Here is a 24,870-nt window from a genome sequence, read left to right as displayed (position 1 = left end):
TTGGAACTCTAATTTGCAATCCGTACTTTGTGCGTCTGCATCATTGTTTTTCCACGATGAGGAATCCAGATCTTCGAAATTTGTTAGGGTTCTTCATTGAATTTCTAGGGTTTGGGAGGTTTGGGAGTTGCAGAATTACCATGGAGTTGAGAGGAGAGAGAAAAGGCGTGAGCTGAGAGGAGGGAGAGATTGTGCGGCCAGTGACTCTCTAGGGCTTCGAATGAAGGCTGGGGTTAGTGAGGGTATTATCGTCTTATCCTAGGGGGACACGAAAAGCATATTTACTCATTTACCCTCAGGTGTTCCTTTATATAATAGAGATTATTATTATTATTATTATTATTATTATTATTATTATTATTATTATTATTATTATTGATGGTTGACCGGAGAATTAATTTGGAGTACAAGAGGGCTGCCGGAATTAATGGAGTAAGGAGGGGTGAAGGCCTTAGGGGGTGAATAGAGAGTGAATAAATGGTAATATGGGGTGGATTCTTTTAGGGGCAAATGTGTACTTTTATTTGAGAAACCAGGCCGTTTTTAGGAAAAGAAGGGCGTCGTTTAACAACCCCCTATTTTTTCCTTGCCGGGTTGTACACAATAATACGAAGTATTAAAATTAGTATAATACCTGTGCGATACACGGTTAAAAATGGTAATATCAAATTTTTAGAAAATCTATAATATCTATCCTAACACTTATAAAGTCTCATACTTTGATTACTATTCACAAAATAGTGAATTACCTGAAACACCCTCAATTTCCTTCATGCTTATCTTTTTGTCTTTTCCTTAGTAATAGAGTACTTAAGTTTATAACCTTTGCCTTATCTTATCAATGTTACATTTTCCCTCTTTCTCTGATATGAGATCCTAAGGGTGCGTTCTGTTCAATTTATTTGACCTTAACTTATCTGAACTTATCTGATCTGAACTTATCTGAACTTATTGAAACTTATTGGAACTTATCTGAAGTTATTGGAACTTATCTGAACTTATATGAACTTATTGAAACTTATTGGAACTTATCTGAAGTTATTGGAACTTATCTAAACTTATATGAACTTATTGAAACTTATTGGAACTTATTGAAACTTATTACTAATAACATTACTAATAATAAATAATTAATAAACAATAATTAATAAACAATGAACAATAAACAATAAACAATAAACAATAAACAATAAAAAATAATAATAATAGTATTATTATTGCTATTGGAACTTATTGAAACTTATCTGAACTTATTTGAACTTATCTGAACTTATTGGAACTTATTGGAACTTATCTGACTATCTGAACTTATTGGAACTTATTGGAACTTATCTGAACTTATCTGAACTTATTGGACCTGAAACTTATTTTTTTAAGGTGAACATAACGCACCCTAAGTTGCCCACTCCATGCCATTGTTGAACCGAGCTCTCATCTCTCCTCCAAACCCTAAGTTTTTTTTTCTCTCCTTGATCATCACCAAAACCTCGCATGCCACCTGAATCTCGCGCTCGGTACTCTCCTTTTCTCTCTCTCTATTTCCATTTCGCTAAGCTCCGTGTTTAAGATGAATTTCCCATTTTATTTTTTATGGGTTTGAAACAGATCCAATTGGTTTTGATTCCAGAAACTTTGCAACTTTCATCAAATTTTGAGGGGATTTGATTCAAAAGTTTTGGACTTTGGAGTGTATTTCTGGTAAGTTCATACACAGTAGATAAATTTGGGGGAAATGGGTTGGTTCAATTTGTTGTTAATTTGGGGGGTTTTGGGTGTAAGTGACTGTAACAAAGTAGGAATTTTGCTTAATTGTCTGTGCCATTATATGGTGTTTTTGTTAAGTGGCTGGTGATGAACTAGGGTTTGTGTCGAGTAACGATCTTGAATATGTGTATTTATTTGGTGTTTGGTTGATTTTTTTTGTTAAGATTTTGTGAAATGGGTTTTGTGGGTTTGGCAATTTGAGTTGCGTAGTGAACGAGTTTTCACTTGTTTCATATTTGAGGGTATGAATGTGGCTTGATTCTGGTGTACCTATGTTGAGTTAATTGAACAGTGATATTGCTTGATTTTAGACAAATTTGAAGCAATATCAATTTTGTACACCTACTTGGCTACTTCACTATAGGACGAGCAGCTTGACTTGCATTATACTTTATATGTATTCCATTCTGAAAATGTTGATGCCTTTTTCTGCCATTATTGTAGCGTTGTATTCTCTCTAACTGGGCCAAGTGAAGAGTCATTCTTTTGGAATTGTCGCGTGCTTGTATATTATCATTTTCGTTGGAAAATTATTGATAGTTCTCTTCTCAACTAAAATTGGTTCAAGGAATGTGGAAATGACAATCTCCTCAGACTATGGAGTTAAGCATGTTATTGAGATAACTTATTGGACCTGAAACTTTTCAATGAATTTGAATATGACTTTGTTTGACTAATTCTTTTAACGTTAACATGTTATTTTGTTTAATGTTCAATGGTTAAGTCATCCTTATATAAATCTTGTATTGTGGTTGATGAGGAAGCGGATATGATGGCCGAGGATATCACAACTTAATATTCCGTATCAATTTTGAGTCATTCTAATTTTGTGATACAAAATGTATTATTTTCTTTCGGTATAATTTCCTATATATTGTACCTTCGAACTATCAATTAAAACGCATATGGTTTCTATTTCCTATTACATGTAAATCCAACATCTAACTTTAACATATCATTTCTAGCATTTACCATAAATTGTAAGTTCCTAGCTTTTAAGTAACATTTTTATAAAAATAATTTTGTATACCTTGGGGGATCATGCGCGCTAGCGGACGATCCAACAACTAGTAATTGTGAGGGGGTCCAAAAAGCACGAGGCTTATTGTAGACACCTACTTTTGTCCCCATTCCCGCAAGGGAAAAGTTCGATGATGAAAGCATAAAAACTCCACTTGACAACGCATCTCCTATAAAATAAACGAATCTCGATTCCCTATTTCATTTCACCCGAAACCTGCTATTTATGGAAACCTGCTAAAAATAGTAACTGCCGTAAAAGGTAGCTTCTAAAAGTGGCAAATCATAAAAGATAGAAACCTGTCAGAATTAGGTGTTGCATTCCAACATAAATCCTAAATGAGATAGAAAACTGCGAGAATCCTATTCCTAATAGGATTCGGAAATAAGAGTTACGTATTAATTAAAATCCTAACGAGCCTAGAGTTCGTAACGGGCCCAGACGCATTCCGTCACAAATTGATACGCGCTAAAAGACTCAGATTAATCTCAAACTCTACGGATTTTAGAATCCGAATCTGACTAAACAAAAACTGCCCAGACCCTATTTTCAACGCCTGGCTCTGGGCGCTGAAAATACCTGGGTACGTTTCTTTTCCTAATTCTTTGCGGATTAGAACTCTGCAATTCTATCTTTCCACGAACTATTCCCTATAAATAGGCCCCTAGTTTCGACGTGAAACACACAACAACACATAATATACTATGAGTATTGACTATAAACCCCTTAGCCTAAGCCTCTCGCTGCGAAACTGTTCACGCCTTCTGTCGTAATCGATCCATAAATCGAACAGAACGTATCCTGTCCCATAATCGAGATTCGTTAAATAAAAAGGAGAAATAGCAAAGTCAAAGTGGTTAGTTTTCTGAGAACCGTGACGCACCTCTCAAGGGTGTGTCGTAACGTGTCCCTTTTCGATGATTTAACTGCTTTCCTCGCCCTTTTTATGAATTGTTAAGCTAACCTAATTTGATTGTTCTATCACGCCTAACAAATATAATATTTTTGGGAAATCGGATTATCATGCTAGGTCCCTTAATGCTATTTAAATCAGATAATCACGATCGAATTAGTATTATATGTTGCATATTGCTAAAATAAATTCAGATTAGTTTAATAGTTAACGCATGTACCTTCAATTATTTATGCTGAGCTAGTAAGGATATCCTGCCTCTGGAGTTATCGACGAGCGAATTACTCCTCTCGGTAGTTACAGTCCCCCGAACCCTCAATCTCTACCTTGCGGGTGTATATTGAGAGATCCCCACACCAGGGATCACAAGGGGACCTACGGCCGTCGTGGTCAAACATAATTACACTCCCTTTATGTCACGATAACCGGGTTTTGTCAGTTTTTCTCATTGTTGTTAAAAACTGAATGGCGACTCCTATATTACTAGTCAATTGGGTGTATACTCACAGGAAATCCAATTACACTTGATTGAATAAAAATAATCGTCACACCCACGAGGGACAAGGTCACGCATTAGCCTCGCGCTTTTTCGATCCCCTCACAGTGGCGACTCCACTGGGGATAGTGAAGGAAATACTCGTGCTTGTAGGTAATCAAAATAGCCGAAGGGTGAAACGATCCTACCCCGCGTTTATTTCCCCATCAAGTTGGGACGACCTGAAAATCAGCATATTAATGTGAACGGGCAGAACATCATAACGAATCTCGACTCCCTCGGGAGTTGGGACTAAGGATACCTTTTTTCGCCAATAGGGGGGTGCATACGCCGCGCATGTTTCCCACTCGGTACTTGTGCAGGTAGTACACCTATCCCGAACCCAATCGCTCGCCCATTAGGTCCCTCTCGCCTGCATGCCCCCTTGGCTTGCACTTGCGGGTTGGCCTCTTGAGCGAAATTCGTCTGTTGAAGACACTACCTCGACCGGGGCATGTGTTGGATCTACGATAGAAGCGGTACCAAGCCAGGCGCAAATACTACCCATAGAAGCCTATCATAAACTACGTGGCATATTTAATTTTCAAATCCATGTTTGTAATGTAGTTATGTGTAGCGAAATATGTGATTGTGTGTGACAAACTATCCTAGAAAACCAATGACCTTAAAAACTGCCCAAACATTCATAGACTAATTTGCCAAAGAGTTATACCGAAACACGTGTTCCGCAAACCCGAATGATCGCCACAAAATAAGCGACGCTCGGGATGGCCTGTAACGAATCCCACAAACGCCGCTACGCGTAAAGGACGTTATTAGGCAAGCACGCAAAAATTAAAGTCGCAAAAACAAAAGTAGACGAAAACTGAAAACGAGTACCAGTCAGGGACGCATTTTCAGCGCCCCTGGCTGGGCGCCAAAATTTCTCACGCCCACTTCTGGGCGCCGAAGTTGCTGCCTGGCCTTTTGGTCAAGCACAGCAGCCTCGGTGCCCGCGCATAAAAAATATATGTACGTAGCAAAAAAAAAAGACGTACTTTTTTTCAAAAATTGCTACAAGGGCGTAAGAAAAGCACTCGATTTCAAAAGCGACTCGTAAAAAATTAATAACTCTTTGCGTCGTTGTTAGGCCTCCTACAACGACAATGCTCGGCACCAAAACCGAACATACTAATAATTATGAATGTCACATGGACGAAGTATTCAAAAAATAATGTTCGAATAAAGTCTTTAAGAAAAAATAAATGTTCAAATAAAAAATGAATAAATCCGAGTCTAGACTAGGCTATGCCAAAGTACAATCCAAATCCTAAGTCTTAGTTGTCTTATCCATAGAATCGGTCCTAATGCTTGGTGTCGTTCTGCAAGTTAAAAGGTTAAACCATATTGAGTCTCCCCTCCTAACATTTAAATCAATAAAGCACCCATATGTAATTGTCATCCCTTACTAAGAATTTACGGCCTCAATACTCTCTCTCACCAATAAAAAGAATATATGATGGTATTTGCAAAATGGAAACGGTCACATTCTGGAAATCATTCCCCCATAGTCGCACAACCCCCAAAGTGAACCTAAGGTGTTAATACCAGTGGCAAAGAAAAAATTAATGGCCTCAAGGCTTATAATCACATTGGGTCACGACTATCATAGTCCTCTCGAGTCACTCGCTCCTTGAAATACTACTTAGTACGGACTAAAAGTTTTCCCATAAATACAACATGACCAACCATGAAAATACCCAAATCGGCATGCCATAAGACTACCATTGGGGTAAAAGCAATACACGCTAAGAGAGAAGCCGCACTAATGATTCTAGTCTTGCAAAAATAAAATTCGATCTCCCCAATTAACTACCTTGCCAACATTAAGCAAAATGGCGCATGACAAATGGACACCCAAGGGTTAAAATCTAAAGTGTCAACCAACGAAAGTTATGGTCCAATTAGCCTAAGTCTGAGAGTCGCTTGGTCAAGTATTATAGGCTTACGCCACGTCATTATTTTGAGTCTAGGCCACCTCCCTGTGTTCATACACGGGTTATAATCAGAAAGATTAATGAAAGTTTGAGTCTAAATCACAACTTCCAATTAAATCCCAGAAACTGGAATCTGAAAAGAAGCAAAAAATTATTTTTGATGCAATTCTTTCGTTAAAATTCAATAAGGTAAAAACAACATTTTGAATCTACGCTATTTGCATATTTTAAGAAACGACTAAATACGCTTGCAAAGTAAGACAATTTAAAGGTCCACCATGTCCACTATAGGCCTACCAAACGAGGCTCACTCAGTCTCGCCTCGTGACTCAAAGACCACAACCATCTACCCTTCAGCCCAAATTGATTGAAGGATTTATGTTGGGGAGAAATCCCAAGAAAAAAGAAAAAATAGAAAGAGAAAAGGGAGAGCGAAAAGAGCGAGCCATGAAATACTTAGCCCGTACCTCCCAAAGTACGAAATTTACCTAAGTAAACGAAGGAAGAGAATTGAGTCAACCAATCCAAATCATAAAATTCTACGATGTCTACCCTTTCCAATCCTTATGCTCTTAGACGCATTCACTCTGGGGTCCCTGTTCAGCTCATCTAACCCATCCATGTTCTCATTGCCATAACCCAAGAAACCATTACCTCGACTCTTGTTCTTGAACTTGTTGTCAACCGCAAACCACGCACGGCCGTTGACACGTGCGTCATACCCATTATTTCCAAAGCCCAAAACCTGTTCTTACGCCACCATTAGCATAATAACCATATAACTTGTTTGGATACATCCTGTTGATATACCCTTGAGCCGTCCCCATGCTACTCATTGGCCTTGGCTGATGTAAACTCATGACACTAGCTTGAGGCTACAAATTGTGAGTCCTAGTAGATGTGATCCTCATGCTTGACCAACACCCATACAAATTATCCTATCTCATTCAACCCATCTTTCAAGCCGTCTTGAGTCACAAACAAAAAAGGAAACAAATGAAAAATGCAAAAAATAATAATAAAATGTGAATAATAAAAAAAAAAACTTTGCAAAAGCGCCTCTAAAGTTAGTCTAAAAAGAAAAATAAAGAAGCATTTAGCGCACCAAAAAAATATCCGCCCAGAAACCATTTTCAGCGCCCAGAGCTGGGCGCCGAAATCTTTAGCGCCCAAGCCTGGGCGCCGAATCTCTCTGCTTGCTGAAAAATTTGTCCAGAAGTGCTCGTCATTTTATCCGCACATGCACGGAAAAATAACGAACACTTGGGGGGTACAACACGTATTCAGGTATACGTACCAAAAAAAAAACATGAAAAGAAAATACATGTACTCAAAAATATAAAACAAATTTTTTTTGGCTTACGGCAAGGCAGCAGATTTAGATAATAATAAACTTCACTTATTCTACCGTTTCAAATAATATGTTTCCACCTCTGAACATACTTGTTTAAAATCGGCATTCTAAGAAACCATTTTCTAGGCTAAGAACTACGCAAGACCTGATTCCAAATTAAATCTATTTAAGGCGGATACGTAGGCAATCCATGATTCGGTCCAACCAATTTGCAAAAATATTAAAGCCTATAGAAAAATAAGAATAAAAAATAGAAGTCCCTATTGAAATTTAATTACTTGCAATCCAAGTCGAAAGAAAATTGAAAGTCAAAGGAAGAATCCAAGTCATCAAAATGCCAAAATTAATGAACACACATCGAAAAATAATAAAGGCACGTACCCTTGCCAGAGGAAGCACTCACACTCCTAGGCACTTAGCCAAGACTCAAAAGATCGTTTTTCCTCAATTAAGTGGGGGCTAGCGCAAGCGTCCATGACCTCTAAAGTACTCGACTTGACCCTCCCTAAAACGAACTAACTCACTTAAAGACTTTCTTTCACCACTAGACATAGTCGTTCGCTTAAAGACCTTCTTCACCACTAAGACACAATCATAATCTCTAACAAGTAATAAGGGCAGTAAGCTTACAATAAAGAGGATTGTTCTATGGCGTCGCCCCATCGTTCCTTCGAGCTCAGGGCACCCGTTCATGGTAACTCAAATGCTCGCGAATCCCCTTTGAAAAAAAAACAACAGACATTGTCAATAGGACTTGGCACTTAACCAAGGCTCACCCTACTCAGACATATGACACGGGCATCTAAAATCGAAATCTGAAAACATTATTAATGGGAAGACATAACAGCCACTGGGGGCTAAAAATTGAAATGAAAAGAGCTAGGGAAAGAACTAAGTATACCTTGACCTTTTGCACAGACATACACCAAATAAATCTAAGTCAATTTTAAAACGGTTTATATTCCCGCAATTCTGGAAAAGATGGCCCTAAAAGCTTAAAAGCATATGCCAAACGGGCACAAGTAATGTCTTGACGCCTGCACCTTGGCTTCCAGCAAATCCTTAGACAGCATTCCAAAAATCGTAACAGTATTTTGATTCACTCATGTAATCCTGTACGAACCCTTCTATAAGTCAACCTACTTAGGACACCTCGGATTGTACACAATAGGACTCGGATTTTAAATAATTTTCAAATGATTTTTAAAGACTTCTTCGAACATAATAAAGTGTCGTTGGTTTAAGCTTAGTATGCGTCTATCTCAACGTTGCAAGTGAGTTAAAAAGATTTCAAAATATGATTATGGGTAAAGAAAGGCACCTAGCTTTTGGTCAAGGCACACTTCGACATGTGACTACCTTGACCATGGCAATGTCGCACAATACGACATTTACAAAAAAGTAGCAGATCACTACTCGAACGTACCTCGCACTTTATGAGTCTGGTTCAAACTATTCATGATCCATGTCACCATGAACGCATAAAGACGTATGCAAAGCATTATAGCACCAAGCCAATCCTGTAGCTACAATTGGGGGCTTGAGAAAAACACTCTAAAAATGCTCGTAATGATGATTTCATCGCAAATTCTCGACGCTAATACTATACATGTGTCATAGGGGCACAATCCTAAGCTTCAAATTGTGAAAAAACAAACCTTAGAATGGCTACAACCCCTCCCAAATTCTAAGCACTACTTAGAATATATAAAGTCACCCCACTAACAAGGGTAACTGAAAATCGCGAGTCACCAAAACTCCGATCAAACCACTGCACATAACGCTCGCCCTATAAAGCGCCCGTTACACAGTCTACACCGTTCCAAAACAAAAGCGAAAGAAAAAAAACCAAGGATAAGAACTGTCAAAATATACCCAGAAATCATTTTCAACGCCCAGAGCTGGGCGCCGATATCTTTAAACGCCCCAGCCTGGGCGCTGAATCTTTCTGCTAGCCAAATTTTGCCCAGATATAAAAATAAGAAAGAAACACCTATGAATCCTCGCATCGAACGAAGTAATAAGCCGTGCAAACCCATGCAGAAAATGCCACACTTGTTCGGACACCTGAACAAGGCATGATGAAATACTCCAATGCAAAAAATAATAATATCCCAACACCTGGAGAAATGTTCTAAGACACGCCGTTAGGCCACACAAGCCTACGTCGCACCATAAGTTCAACCGTCCCACGGTACAAGTCTAAAAGAAGAGTAAGGCATGTTGCACTAATGTAGGCACGACCAAGAGCACGTGTAAAAGAGGCAAAGACTACTTATCGCCCAAATTCAAAATGCAAGCCACACGACTTCTACATTAAGGATTAAAGGTAGCAAAATATTACCTACCACGAAAGGGATAGCTCGCACCTACACGAGTGGAACCCCAAGGCATCTTTCTCGAAAGAACCTACAAAATCGTACGCCAAAAGGAAGCATCCCAACATGCATACTTGGGGGCTCCAAGCTACGAAACAACCATAGCAAGATAAAAAATCTCGAAGAACGCGTGAACCATCGAAAGGGCACGATGTTTGAGCCCACTTCATGAATGGGCCTGACCCCTATCAAGCTTCTAAGCAAACTATTCAAAATCAGTCATTGTTCAAAAAAATGATTCAAGCAAACTGATTAATGGACCGCAAACAACGACCATTCTATGAACGCTCGTTCGCACATACATATCATCATTCTAAGTATCGAACATTCACGAACACGTTCAAAAAATATAAGAGCGATCAAAGTCTTACACCTCAAGGTATGTTCCTCGGGCCATATAGATTCGCCCGACTATTGCAATAACTGTACGCCTTAAGAGCAACAGTTCCTTAAAATAATCGCGCCGAAGCGACAAGCACCGTAGTCCACCAATCGGCTACGGCTTCTCAAAGAAAATCATCACGTTCTAAAAACAAAGAAAAAACAAAAGAAAAGAGAATACATAGAACTTCCAAGTGAAATAAATGAATGAACAAGAGGCCAACTGTGTCATCAAAAGACCAGCCCAAACAACACTTTCAATGCCCAGGCCTGGGCGCCGAAAATGAATCCAGGCTCAAAAGGCCCTAACTTCTATTGGGCCCTGCCATATTCATTCGGCTTGAAAATTGCCGATTTCTTCACTGAAAGTCGCACCTCACGGATTTGTTAAAAATAGCATACTACTATAGGAGGTCGCTTGCACATACGAGCGTGACCCCAAACATGATTACAAGATGCAAAAACAACCGACGAGCCCCAACGCTTGGGGGCTCGCAAAAAAGGGGACTCCAACAAGGAGCGCGCAATCAAAATCACATTCCCAGACTGCACCACGCACCATAACATGTTTGGATATCTCAAAAAATATTGTTAAACAAAAATACACAATGTGGACCCACTTATAGGACACATCTAATCAGGAAATATTACGACCCACCAACAGGTTGTAATCACCAAAAGCTCTTCTACATAGGCAAAATAAGAAATTCAAAATGGGCTCGCCCACCCTCAGCGGGCAGGGTCTGCGTCACTAGCCGCGCAGGTCCTCAGTTTTCGAAAAATAAAGTCTTCAAATTTAAAATAGGCTCGCCACCTTCAGCGGGCGGGGTCTACGTCACAAACCGCGTAGGTCCTTATTTTCAAAAATTTCAAAACAGATTCGTCCACTTCTATCGGACGGGGTGTCCACCCTCAGCGGACAAGGTTCGCCACCTTCAGCGGGCGGGGTCTACGTCATAAACCGCGTAGGTCCTTATTTTCAAAAATTTCAAAACAGATTCGTCCACTTCTATCGGACGGGGTGTCCACCCTCAGCGGACAAGGTTTGCCACCTTCAGCGGGCGGGGTCTACGTCACAAACCGCGTAGGTCCTTATTTTCAAAAACATCAAACAGATTCGTCCACTTCTATCGGACGGGGGGTCCACCCTCAGAGGACAGGCTCGCCCACCTTCAGCGGGCGGGGTCTGCGTCACTAACAGCGCAGGTCCTTAGTCGCTGCAGCGATAACTTTTATTGGTTTTCCCTTTTTCCAAAAATTAAAGGATTGGTTTGTTGGATTTTCCTTCGTTTTACATCCTATAAAAACAAGGGGGTTTTCTCGTTTAGCTAGCCCTGAAAATGAGAATCTTTAAAAACGTTTTACCTCGTGATTGGGCTTGGCCAGGCCCAATTACACTTTACAGCTTTAATTTTGAAAACATCTGTAGTTACTCCCAATGACAAAGTGAGGGAGTTTTCTACGCATCTTTAGATCCTTCCAATGACAAAGTGAGGAAGTTTCTATACTATCAGTTGACAAATCCCAATGACACGTGAGGGATATGTCGACACTTCAAGTGATGACCCTTAAGTCAAATGTTATCACTCGGGGGCTTGTGAGACCCTCGCAAAACATGTCACATACACCATGGCTTGTGTGACGCACTCCGTCTAATACTTTGACCATCGTCTTAGTCCAAGATTCAGTCAAAGTGGGGGCTAACTGTAGACACCTACTTTTGTCCCCATTCCCGCAAGGGAAAGGTTCGATGATGAAAGCATAAAAACTCCAATTGACAACGCATCTCCTATAAAATAAACGAATCTCGATTCCCTATTTCATTTCACCCGAAACCTGCTATTTATGGAAACCTGCTAAAAATAGTAACTGCCGTAAAAGGTAGCTTCTAAAAGTGGCAAATCATAAAAGATAGAAACCTGTCAGAATTAGGTGTTGCATTCCAACATAAATCCTAAATGAGATAGAAAACTGCGAGAATCCTATTCCTAATAGGATTCGGAAATAAGAGTTACGTATTAATTAAAATCCTAACGAGCCTAGAGTTCGTAACGGGCCCAGACGCATTCCGTCACAAATTGATACGCGCTAAAAGACTCAGATTAATCTCAAACTCTACGGATTTTAGAATCCGAATCTGACTAAACAAAAACTGCCCAGACCCTATTTTCAACGCCTTGCTCTGGGCGCCGAAATCTTCGGCGCCCAGGCCTGGGCGCTGAAAATACCTGGGTACGTTTCTTTTCCTAATTCTTTGCGGATTAGAACTCTGCAATTCTATCTTTCCACGAACCCTTCCCTATAAATAGGCCCCTAGTTTAGACGTGAAACACACAACAACACATAATATACTCTGAGTATTGACTCTAAACCCCTTAGCCTAAGCCTCTCGCTGCGAAACTGTTCACGCCTTCTGTCGCAATCGATCCATAAATCGAACAGAACGTATCCTGTCCCATAATCAAGATTCGTTAAATAAAAAGGAGAAATAGCAAAGTCAAAGTGGTTAGTTTTCTGAGAACCGTGACGCACCTCTCAAGGGTGTGTCGTAATGTGTCCCTTTTCGATGATTTAACTGCTTTCCTCGCCCTTTTTATGAACTGTTAAACTAACCTAATTTGATTGTTCTATCACGCCTAACAAATATAATATTTTTGGGAAATCGGATTATCATGCTAGGTCCCTTAATGCTATTTAAATCAGATAATCACAATCGAATTAGTATTATATGTTGCATATTGCTAAAATCAATTCAGATTAGTTTAATAGTTAACGCATGTCCCTTCAATTATTTATGCTGTGCTAGTAAGGATATCCTGCCTCTGGAGTTATCGACGAGCGAATTACTCCTCTCGGTAGTTACAGTCCCCCGAACCCTCAATCTCTACCTTGCGGGTGTATATTGAGAGATCCCCACACCAGGGATCACAAGGGAACCTACGGCCGTCGTGGTCAAACATAATTACACTCCCTTTATGTCACGATAACCGGGTTTTGTCAGTTTTTCTCATTGTTGTTAAAAACTGAATGGCGACTCCTATATTACTAGTCAATTGGGTGTATACTCACAGGAAATCCAATTACACTTGATTGAATAAAAATAATCGTCACACCCACGAGGGACAAGGTCACGCATTAGCCTCGCGCTTTTTCGACCCCCTCACACTAATGCATGACCTCGTCCCTTGTGGGCGTGACGTCGTCAGATCAAGTGTAGTTAGATTTCATGTGAGTTTACACCCAATCGACTAGTAATATAGGAGTCGCCATTCAGTTTTTAACGACAATGAGAAAAACTGACAAAACCCGGTTATCGTGACATAAAGGGAGTGCAATTATGTTCGACCACGACGACCATAGGTTCCCTTGTGATCCCTGGTGTGGGGATCGCTCAACGTACACCCGCAGGGCAGAGATTGAGAGTTCGGGAGACTGTAACTACCGAGAGGAGTGCTCATCGTTAACTCCAGAGGCAGGTTATCCTTACTAGCTCAGCATAAATAATTGAAGGGACATGCGTTTAAACTATTAAACTATTCTGAATTGATTTTAGCAATATGCAACACATAACACTAAATCGATCGTGATTATCTTATTTAGATTGATTTAAGGTACCTAGCATGATAATTCAATTGTCCAGGGTATTATCTTATTAGGCGTGATAGATCAATCAAGTTAATAGTTTGACAATTTTATAAAAGGGTGATGAAAGCGATCAAATCATATGAGGGACACATTACAACGCACCCTAGAGAGGTGCGTTACGGTTCTCAGAAAACTAACCACTTGGCTTTGCTATTTCTCCTTTTATTTAACGAATCTCGGGTTTCCAAGCAATGTTCCAGTATTTAGGCTTAATTCATCAGCTATAAGGGACAAGATGCGTTCTGTTCGACTTTTGGGTCGATTGCGACAGAACGGCGGATCAATTTCGTAGCGTGAGGCTAGGCTTAAGGCTAGAGTCAATACTCAGGTTATGGAATTGTGTGTTCTGTTCACGTCGATTTTGAGGCTGTATTTATAGGGAAAGAGTTTGTGGAAAGATAGATTTTAAGATACGAATCCAAAAAGAATCCGGAAATAAAACGGCCCAGGCATTTTCAGCGCCCAGGGCTGGGCGCCAAAGATTTCGGCGCCCAGGGCTGGGCGTTGAAACTGTGATCTGGGCCGAGTTCTTGTCAGATTTGGACTCTTTAAAACACGAAGCTTTTGAGATTTATCCGAGTCTTTTAGTGCGTATTAACTTATGACGGAATGCGTCTGGGCCTGTTACGAACTCTAGGTTCGTTAGGAATTTAGTTCATACGTGACTCTTATTTTCGAATTATAGCAGGAATGCAAATTCTATCTCTTTTAGGATTAATGTTGGAGTGCAACACCTAATTCTGACAGGTTTCTATCTTTTATGACTTTGCCACTTTTAACAACTACCTTTTACGGCAGTTACCATTCTTAGCAGGTTTCCATAAATAGCAGTTTTGGCTGAAATGAAAATGTGGTTGAGATTCGTTATTTTATAGGAGATGCGTTGCCAAGTGGAGATTTGTGTTCTCATCATCGAACCTTCCCTTTCGGGAATGGGGAAAAAAGTAGGTGTCTACAGTTAGCCCCCACTTTGACTGAGTCTCGGGATGAGACGATGGTCAAAGTACTAGACGGAGTGCGTCATACAAGCCATGGTGTATGTGACCTATTTTGCGAGGGTCTCACGAGCCCTCGAGTGATAACATTTGACTTAAGGGTCATCACTTGAAGTGTTAACACATTCCTCACGTGTCATTGGAACTAGTTAACTAATAGTATAAAAACTCCCTCACTTTGTCATTGGAAGTATCTAAAGATGTTTTCGAAATCAAAGCTATAAAGTGTAACTAGGCCTGGTCAAGCCCAATCACGAGGTAAAATGTTTTAAATATTCTCATTTTCAGGGTTAGCTAAACGAGAAAACCCCCTTTTTTTTATAGGACGTAAAACGAAGGAAAATCCAGCACATCACTCTTTTTCGGAAAACCAATTTTTTGATTTTTGAAAAGAGAAACGGTACTTTGATTTTTGGAAAAGGGAAACCATCCTTTGATTTTTGGAAAAGGGAAACCATCTTTTGATTTTTGGAAAAAGATAAACCATATTTTTGGAAAAAGATAAACCATCTTTTTATTTTTGGAAAAAGATAAACCATCCTTTGATTTTTGGAAAAAGATAAACCATCTTTTGATTTTTTGGAAAAAGATAAACCATCTTTTGATTTTTGGAAAAAGATAAACCATCTTTTGATTTTTGGAAAAAGATAAACCAGGAAAACTTATCGCTGCAGCGACTAAGGACCTGCGCGGTTAGTAACGCAGACCCCGCCCGCTGAAGGTGGGCGAGTCTGTCCGCTGAGGGTGGATGCCCCGTCCGATAGAAGTGGACGAATCTGTTTTGATGTTTTGAAAATAAGGACCTACGCGGTTTGTGACGTAGACCCCGCCGGCTGAAGATGGCGAGCCTGTTTTTTGTTTTTGAAGAATTTATTTTCTTTTCATTTTCGAAAACTGAGGACCTGCGCGGTTAGTGACGACCCCGCCGGCTGAAGATGGCGAGCCTGTTTTTGTTGGTTGAAGAATTTTATTTTCTTTTCATTTTCGAAAACTGAGGACCTGCGCGGTTAGTGACGCAGACCCCGCCGGCTGAAGATGGCGAGCATGTTCTTGTTTTTTGAAGAATTTTATTTTCTTTCGAGGGATGCTCGGATTTAGTTGCAACCTGAATGTGGGTTGATAACGTGCTTAGACGGACCATTGTCTCGTGGTCATCATCTTTCATGGTTTTGAGCTAGTCTTTACGGCTCAATTTTGCCACTACCTGGGTCCTTGATTAGGGGACTATGTATAAGTATCAACGACGACCTTTGTCTTGAGGTCGTTATCCGGTTTTATCTTTTGAGATTATCCAAACACGAGACTACGTACAACGTAGTTTGGGAATATTGTTTTAACCTTGCATACTCTCTTTTGAAATATATATTTTCTTTCGAGCCCCCAAGCACTCGTGCTTGACGGTCATTTTTGTCAAAGAGGTTCCTTGGGGATACGTATTTTGTAATGTCCTTGATCGTGTTTGGGATCGTGCTCGTAAGTGTGAGCGATCTCTGTAGTGGTGTGCTACTCTTAACAAAGTCGTGAGGTGCGACTTTCAGTAAAGAAATCGGCAATTTTCGAGTCGAATGGATACGGCAGGACCCTATAGAAGTCAGGGCTTTTTTGAGCCTGGGTTCATTTTCGGCGCCCAGGCCTGGGCGTTGAAATAATTCACGCCCAGGTGGGGCGTTGAAAATGTTGTTTGGGCTGGTCTTTTGATGACACAGTTGGCCTCTTGTTCGTTCGGTTATTTCACTTGGAAATTCTACGTATTCTCTTCTCTTTTGTTTTTCTTTATTTTTTGGAACGTAGAATTTAGAGATCACAATGAGTTGAGTGATCGTGATGATTTCTCGAGAAGCCATAGCCGATCGGTGGGATACGGTGTTTGTCGCTTTGGGGCGATTATTTAAAAGAATTGTCGCTCTTAAGGCGTACAGTTATTGCAATAGTTGGGCGAGTCTATATGGCCCGAGGAACATACCTTGAGGCGTAAGACTTTAATCGCTCTTGTTGTTATTTTTAACGTGTATTTTTTTCTTTTGAACGCGTTCGTAAATGTTCGATACTTAGAATGATGATGTGTATGTGCGAACGAGCGTTCGTAGAATGGCCGTTGCGTGCGGTCCATTAATCAGTTTGCTTGAATCATTTTTTTTTGAGCAATGACTGATGTTAAATAGTTTGCTTAGAAGCTCGATAGGGTTCATGCCTATTCATGAAGTGGGCTCAAGCATCGTGCCCTTTCGATCGTTCAAACATTTGCTTTGAGATTATTTTTATTTTGCTATGGTCGTTTCGTAGCTTGGAGCCCCCAAGTATGCATGTTGGGATGCTTCCTTTTGGCGTACGATTTTTGTAGGTTCTTTCGAGAAGGATGCCTTGGGGTTCCGTTGGTGTAGGTACGAGCTATCCCTTCCGTGGTAGGTAATATTTTGCTACCTTTAATCCTTAATGTAGAAGTCGTGTGGCTTGCATTTTGAATTTGGGCGATAAGTAGTCTTTGCCTCATACTCTTGGTCATTCCCGCTTTAGTGCAATATGCCTTACTCTTTTTTTTTAGACTTGTACCGTGGGATGGTTGAACTTATGGTGCGACGTAGGCTTGTGTGGCCTAACAACGTATCTTAGAACATTCCTCCAGGTGTTGGGATATCATTATTTATTTTTTGCATTGGAGTACTTCATCACGCCTCGTTCAGGCGCTCGAACAAGTGTAGCACCTTCCGCGTGGGTGTGCACGGCTTATTATTTCGTTCGATGCGAGGATTCATAGATGTATATTGAGAGATCCCCACACCAGGGATCACAAGGGAACCTACGGCCGTCGTGGTCAAACATAATTACACTCCCTTTATGTCACGATAACCGGGTTTTGTCAGTTTTTCTCATTGTTGTTAAAAACTGAATGGCGACTCCTATATTACTAGTCAATTGGGTGTATACTCACAGGAAATCCAATTACACTTGATTGAATAAAAATAATCGTCACACCCACGAGGGACAAGGTCACGCATTAGCCTCGCGCTTTTTCGACCCCCTCACACTAATGCATGACCTCGTCCCTTGTGGGCGTGACGTCGTCAGATCAAGTGTAGTTAGATTTCATGTGAGTTTACACCCAATCGACTAGTAATATAGGAGTCGCCATTCAGTTTTTAACGACAATGAGAAAAACTGACAAAACCCGGTTATCGTGACATAAAGGGAGTGCAATTATGTTCGACCACGACGACCATAGGTTCCCTTGTGATCCCTGGTGTGGGGATCGCTCAACGTACACCCGCAGGGCAGAGATTGAGAGTTCGGGAGACTGTAACTACCGAGAGGAGTGCTCATCGTTAACTCCAGAGGCAGGTTATCCTTACTAGCTCAGCATAAATAATTGAAGGGACATGCGTTTAAACTATTAAACTATTCTGAATTGATTTTAGCAATATGCAACACATAACACTAAATCGATCGTGATTATCTTATTTAGATTGATTTAAGGTACCTAGCATGATAATTCAATTGTCCAGGGTATTATCTTATTAGGCGTGATAGATCAATCAAGTTAATAGTTTGACAATTTTATAAAAGGGTGATGAAAGCGATCAAATCATATGAGGGACACATTACAACGCACCCTAGAGAGGTGCGTTACGGTTCTCAGAAAACTAACCACTTGGCTTTGCTATTTCTCCTTTTATTTAACGAATCTCGGGTTTCCAAGCAATGTTCCAGTATTTAGGCTTAATTCATCAGCTATAAGGGACAAGATGCGTTCTGTTCGACTTTTGGGTCGATTGCGACAGAACGGCGGATCAATTTCGTAGCGTGAGGCTAGGCTTAAGGCTAGAGTCAATACTCAGGTTATGGAATTGTGTGTTCTGTTCACGTCGATTTTGAGGCTGTATTTATAGGGAAAGAGTTTGTGGAAAGATAGATTTTAAGATACGAATCCAAAAAGAATCCGGAAATAAAACGGCCCAGGCATTTTCAGCGCCCAGGGCTGGGCGCCAAAGATTTCGGCGCCCAGGGCTGGGCGTTGAAACTGTGATCTGGGCCGAGTTCTTGTCAGATTTGGACTCTTTAAAACACGAAGCTTTTGAGATTTATCCGAGTCTTTTAGTGCGTATTAACTTATGACGGAATGCGTCTGGGCCTGTTACGAACTCTAGGTTCGTTAGGAATTTAGTTCATACGTGACTCTTATTTTCGAATTATAGCAGGAATGCAAATTCTATCTCTTTTAGGATTAATGTTGGAGTGCAACACCTAATTCTGACAGGTTTCTATCTTTTATGACTTTGCCACTTTTAACAACTACCTTTTACGGCAGTTACCATTCTTAGCAGGTTTCCATAAATAGCAGTTTTGGCTGAAATGAAAATGTGGTTGAGATTCGTTATTTTATAGGAGATGCGTTGCCAAGTGGAGATTTGTGTTCTCATCATCGAACCTTCCCTTTCGGGAATGGGGAAAAAAGTAGGTGTCTACAGTTAGCCCCCACTTTGACTGAGTCTCGGGATGAGACGATGGTCAAAGTACTAGACGGAGTGCGTCATACAAGCCATGGTGTATGTGACCTATTTTGCGAGGGTCTCACGAGCCCTCGAGTGATAACATTTGACTTAAGGGTCATCACTTGAAGTGTTAACACATTCCTCACGTGTCATTGGAACTAGTTAACTAATAGTATAAAAACTCCCTCACTTTGTCATTGGAAGTATCTAAAGATGTTTTCGAAATCAAAGCTATAAAGTGTAACTAGGCCTGGTCAAGCCCAATCACGAGGTAAAATGTTTTAAATATTCTCATTTTCAGGGTTAGCTAAACGAGAAAACCCCCTTTTTTTTATAGGACGTAAAACGAAGGAAAATCCAGCACATCACTCTTTTTCGGAAAACCAATTTTTTGATTTTTGAAAAGAGAAACGGTACTTTGATTTTTGGAAAAGGGAAACCATCCTTTGATTTTTGGAAAAGGGAAACCATCTTTTGATTTTTGGAAAAAGATAAACCATATTTTTGGAAAAAGATAAACCATCTTTTTATTTTTGGAAAAAGATAAACCATCCTTTGATTTTTGGAAAAAGATAAACCATCTTTTGATTTTTTGGAAAAAGATAAACCATCTTTTGATTTTTGGAAAAAGATAAACCATCTTTTGATTTTTGGAAAAAGATAAACCAGGAAAACTTATCGCTGCAGCGACTAAGGACCTGCGCGGTTAGTGGCGCAGACCCCGCCCGCTGAAGGTGGGCGAGTCTGTCCGCTGAGGGTGGACGCCCCGTCCGATAGAAGTGGACGAATCTGTTTTGATGTTTTGAAAATAAGGACCTACGCGGTTTGTGACGTAGACCCCGCCGGCTGAAGATGGCGAGCCTGTTTTTTGTTTTTGAAGAATTTATTTTCTTTTCATTTTCGAAAACTGAGGACCTGCGCGGTTAGTGACGACCCCGCCGGCTGAAGATGGCGAGCCTGTTTTTGTTGGTTGAAGAATTTTATTTTCTTTTCATTTTCGAAAACTGAGGACCTGCGCGGTTAGTGACGCAGACCCCGCCGGCTGAAGATGGCGAGCATGTTCTTGTTTTTTGAAGAATTTTATTTTCTTTCGAGGGATGCTCGGATTTAGTTGCAACCTGAATGTGGGTTGATAACGTGCTTAGACGGACCATTGTCTCGTGGTCATCATCTTTCATGGTTTTGAGCTAGTCTTTACGGCTCAATTTTGCCACTACCTGGGTCCTTGATTAGGGGACTATGTATAAGTATCAACGACGACCTTTGTCTTGAGGTCGTTATCCGGTTTTATCTTTTGAGATTATCCAAACACGAGACTACGTACAACGTAGTTTGGGAATATTGTTTTAACCTTGCATACTCTCTTTTGAAATATATATTTTCTTTCGAGCCCCCAAGCACTCGTGCTTGACGGTCATTTTTGTCAAAGAGGTTCCTTGGGGATACGTATTTTGTAATGTCCTTGATCGTGTTTGGGATCGTGCTCGTAAGTGTGAGCGATCTCTGTAGTGGTGTGCTACTCTTAACAAAGCCGTGAGGTGCGACTTTCAGTAAAGAAATCGGCAATTTTCGAGTCGAATGGATACGGCAGGACCCTATAGAAGTCAGGGCTTTTTTGAGCCTGGGTTCATTTTCGGCGCCCAGGCCTGGGCGTTGAAATAATTCACGCCCAGGTGGGGCGTTGAAAATGTTGTTTGAGCTGGTCTTTTGATGACACAGTTGGCCTCTTGTTCGTTCGGTTATTTCACTTGGAAATTCTACGTATTCTCTTCTCTTTTGTTTTTCTTTATTTTTTGGAACGTAGAATTTAGAGATCACAATGAGTTGAGTGATCGTGATGATTTCTCGAGAAGCCATAGCCGATCGGTGGGATACGGTGTTTGTCGCTTTGGGGCGATTATTTAAAAGAATTGTCGCTCTTAAGGCGTACAGTTATTGCAATAGTTGGGCGAGTCTATATGGCCCGAGGAACATACCTTGAGGCGTAAGACTTTAATCGCTCTTGTTGTTATTTTTAACGTGTATTTTTTTCTTTTGAACGCGTTCGTAAATTTTCGATACTTAGAATGATGATGTGTATGTGCGAACGAGCATTCGTAGAATGGCCGTTGCGTGCGGTCCATTAATCAGTTTGCTTGAATCATTTTTTTTTGAGCAATGACTGATGTTAAATAGTTTGCTTAGAAGCTCGATAGGGTTCATGCCTATTCATGAAGTGGGCTCAAGCATCGTGCCCTTTCGATCGTTCAAACATTTGCTTTGAGATTATTTTTATTTTGCAATGGTCGTTTCGTAGCTTGGAGCCCCCAAGTATGCATGTTGGGATGCTTCCTTTTGGCGTACGATTTTTGTAGGTTCTTTCGAGAAGGATGCCTTGGGGTTCCGTTCGTGTAGGTACGAGCTATCCCTTCCGTGGTAGGTAATATTTTGCTACCTTTAATCCTTAATGTAGAAGTCGTGTGGCTTGCATTTTGAATTTGGGCGATAAGTAGTCTTTGCCTCATACTCTTGGTCATTCCCGCTTTAGTGCAATATGCCTTACTCTTTTTTTTTAGACTTGTACCGTGGGATGGTTGAACTTATGGTGCGACGTAGGCTTGTGTGGCCTAACAACGTATCTTAGAACATTCCTCCAGGTGTTGGGATATCATTATTTATTTTTTGCATTGGAGTACTTCATCACGCCTCGTTCAGGCGCTCGAACAAGTGTAGCACCTTCCGCGTGGGTGTGCACGGCTTATTATTTCGTTCGATGCGAGGATTCATAGATGTTTCTTTCTCTTTTTTTATTTTTTTTTATTTTTTTATTTATCCTTGATTTTTCTTTCGCTTTTGCTTTGGAGCGACGTAGACTGTGTAACGGGCGCTTGTAGGGCGAGCGTTATGTGCAGTAGTTTGATCGGAGTTTTGGTGACCCGCGTTATTTATCCTTGATTTTTCTTTCGCTTTTGCTTTGGAACGACGTAGATTGTGTAACGGGTGTTTGTAGGGCGAGCGTTATGTGCAGTAGTTTGATCGGAGTTTTGGTGACCCGCGATTTTCAGTTACCCTTGTTAGTGGGGTGACTTTATATATTCTAAGTAGCGTTTAGAATTTGGGAGGGGTTGTAGCCATTCTTAGGTTCGTTTTACACGATCGAACCTTAGGATTGTGCCCCTATGACGTGTGTATAGCATTAGCGTCGAGATTTTGCATAAAATCGTCATTTCGAGCATTTTTAGAGTGTTTTTCTCAAGCCCCCAATTGTAGCTACGGGATTGGCTTGGTGCTATAATGCTTGGCATACGCTTTTATGCATTTATGGTGACATGGATCATGAATAGTTTGAACCAGACTCGTTTAGTGCGAGGTACGTTCGAGTAGTGATTTGCTACTTCTCTTGTAAATGTCGTATTGTGCGACATTGCCATGGTCAAGGTAGTCACATGTTGAAGTGTGCCTTGACCAAAAGCTAGGTGCCTTTCTTTACCCATAATCATATTTAGAAATCTTTTTTGACTCACTTGCAACATCGAGATAAACGCATACTTAGCTTAAACCAACGGCACTTTATTATGTTCGAAGAAGTCTTTAAAATTATTTGAAATCCGAGTCCTACTGTGTATAATCCGAGGTGTCCTAAGTAAGTTGACTTATAGAAGGGTTCGTACAGGATTACATGAGTGAATCAAAATACTGTTACGATTTTCGGAATGCTGTATAAGGATTTGCTGGAAGCCAGGGTGCAGGTGTCAAGATATTACTTGTGCCCGTGTGGCACATGCTTTAGGCTTTTAGGGCTATCATTTCCAGAATTGCGGGAATATAAACCGTTTTCAAATTGACTTAGATTTACTTGGTGTATGTCTGCACAAAAGGTCAAGGTATACGTAGTTCTTTCCCTAGTTCTTTCATTTCAATTTTTAGCCCCCAGTTGCTATTATGTCTTCTCATTAATGATGCTTTCAGATTTCGATTTTAAATGCCCGTGTCATATGTCTGAGTAGGGTGAGCCTTGGTTAAGTGCCAAGTCCTATTGACAATGTCTGATTTTTTCAAAGGGGATTCGCAAGCATTTGAATTACCATGAACGGATCCCTGAGTTCGAAGGAACGATGGGGCAATGCCGTAGAACAATCCTTTTTATTGCAAGCTTACTGCCTTTACTACTTGTTGGCGATTATGACTGTGTCTAGTGGTGAAAGAAGGTCTTTAAGGGAGTTACTTTTCTTTAGGGAGGGTCAAGTCGAGTACTTTAGAGGTCATGGGCGCTCGTGCTAGCCCCCATTCCATTGAGGCAAAGCGATCTTTTGAGTATTGGCTAAGTGCCTAGGAGTGTGAGTGCTCCTTTTGGCAAGGGTACGTGCCCTTATTTTTTTTCGATGTGTGCTCATTTTGACATCTTGATGACTTGGATTCTTCTTTTGACTTATATTTTCCTTTTGACTTGGATTGCTAGTAATTAAATTTCAATAAGGGACTCTATTTTTTATTCTTGTTATTCTATAGGCTTTAACATTTTTGCAAATTGGTTGGACCAAATCATGGATTGCCTATGTATCCGCCTTAAATAGATTTAATTTGGAATCAGGTCTTGCGTAGTTCTTAACTAGAAAATGGTTTCTTAGAATGCCGATTTTAAACAAGTACGTTCGAGTGGAATCGTAATGTTTGAAATAGGGTGAAATAAGTGAAGTTTATTATTATTTTAATCCGCTGCTTTGCCGTAAGCCAAAATTTTGTTTTATTTTTTAAGTACATGTATTTGCACAAAAATCTTTTCATGTATTTTTTTGGTACGTATATCTGAATACGTGCTGTACCCCTCCAAGTGTTCGTTATTGTGCCGTGTATGTGCGGATAAAATGACGAGCACTTCTGCACAAAATTTGGCAAGCAGAGAGAATCAGCGCCCAGGCTGGGGCGTTAAAGATTCCGGCGCCCAGCTCTGGGCGTTGAAAGTGTTCGTTTTGTGCCAAATATTTGTGAATCTTTTTTGTGCGCTAAATGCTCTTTTTCTCTTTAGACGAACTGTAAAGGCACTTTGCAAAGTTTCTTTTTTTTTTTTTTTTTTTTTTTGCGTTAAGCGTAGAATGTACTTTTCATTTGTCTTTTTTTTTTATTCGTGACTCAAGACGGCTTGAAAGATGGGTTGAATGAGATAGGATAATTTGTATAGATATTAGTCAAGTATGAGGATTGGAGAGGGTAGAAGATTGTAGAACTTTATGTAGTTTTTGTGGTATGATTTGGATTGGTTGACTCAATTCTTTTCCTTCGTTTACTTGGGTAAATTTCGCACTTTGGGAGGTACGGGCTAAGTATTTCATGGCTCGCTCTTTTCGCTCTCCCTTTTCTCTTTCTTTTCTTTTTTTTTTTGCTTGGGATTTCCCCCCCTTTTTATTTGGGCTAAAAGGTAGATGGTTGTGGTCTTTGAGTCACGAGGCGAGACTGAGTGAGCCTTGTTTGGTAGGCCTATAG

This window comes from Spinacia oleracea, chromosome 3 (assembly GCF_020520425.1).
Source record: "Spinacia oleracea cultivar Varoflay chromosome 3, BTI_SOV_V1, whole genome shotgun sequence".
Lineage (NCBI taxonomy): Eukaryota > Viridiplantae > Streptophyta > Magnoliopsida > Caryophyllales > Amaranthaceae > Spinacia > Spinacia oleracea.
This window is presented reverse-complemented; position numbering follows the sequence as displayed.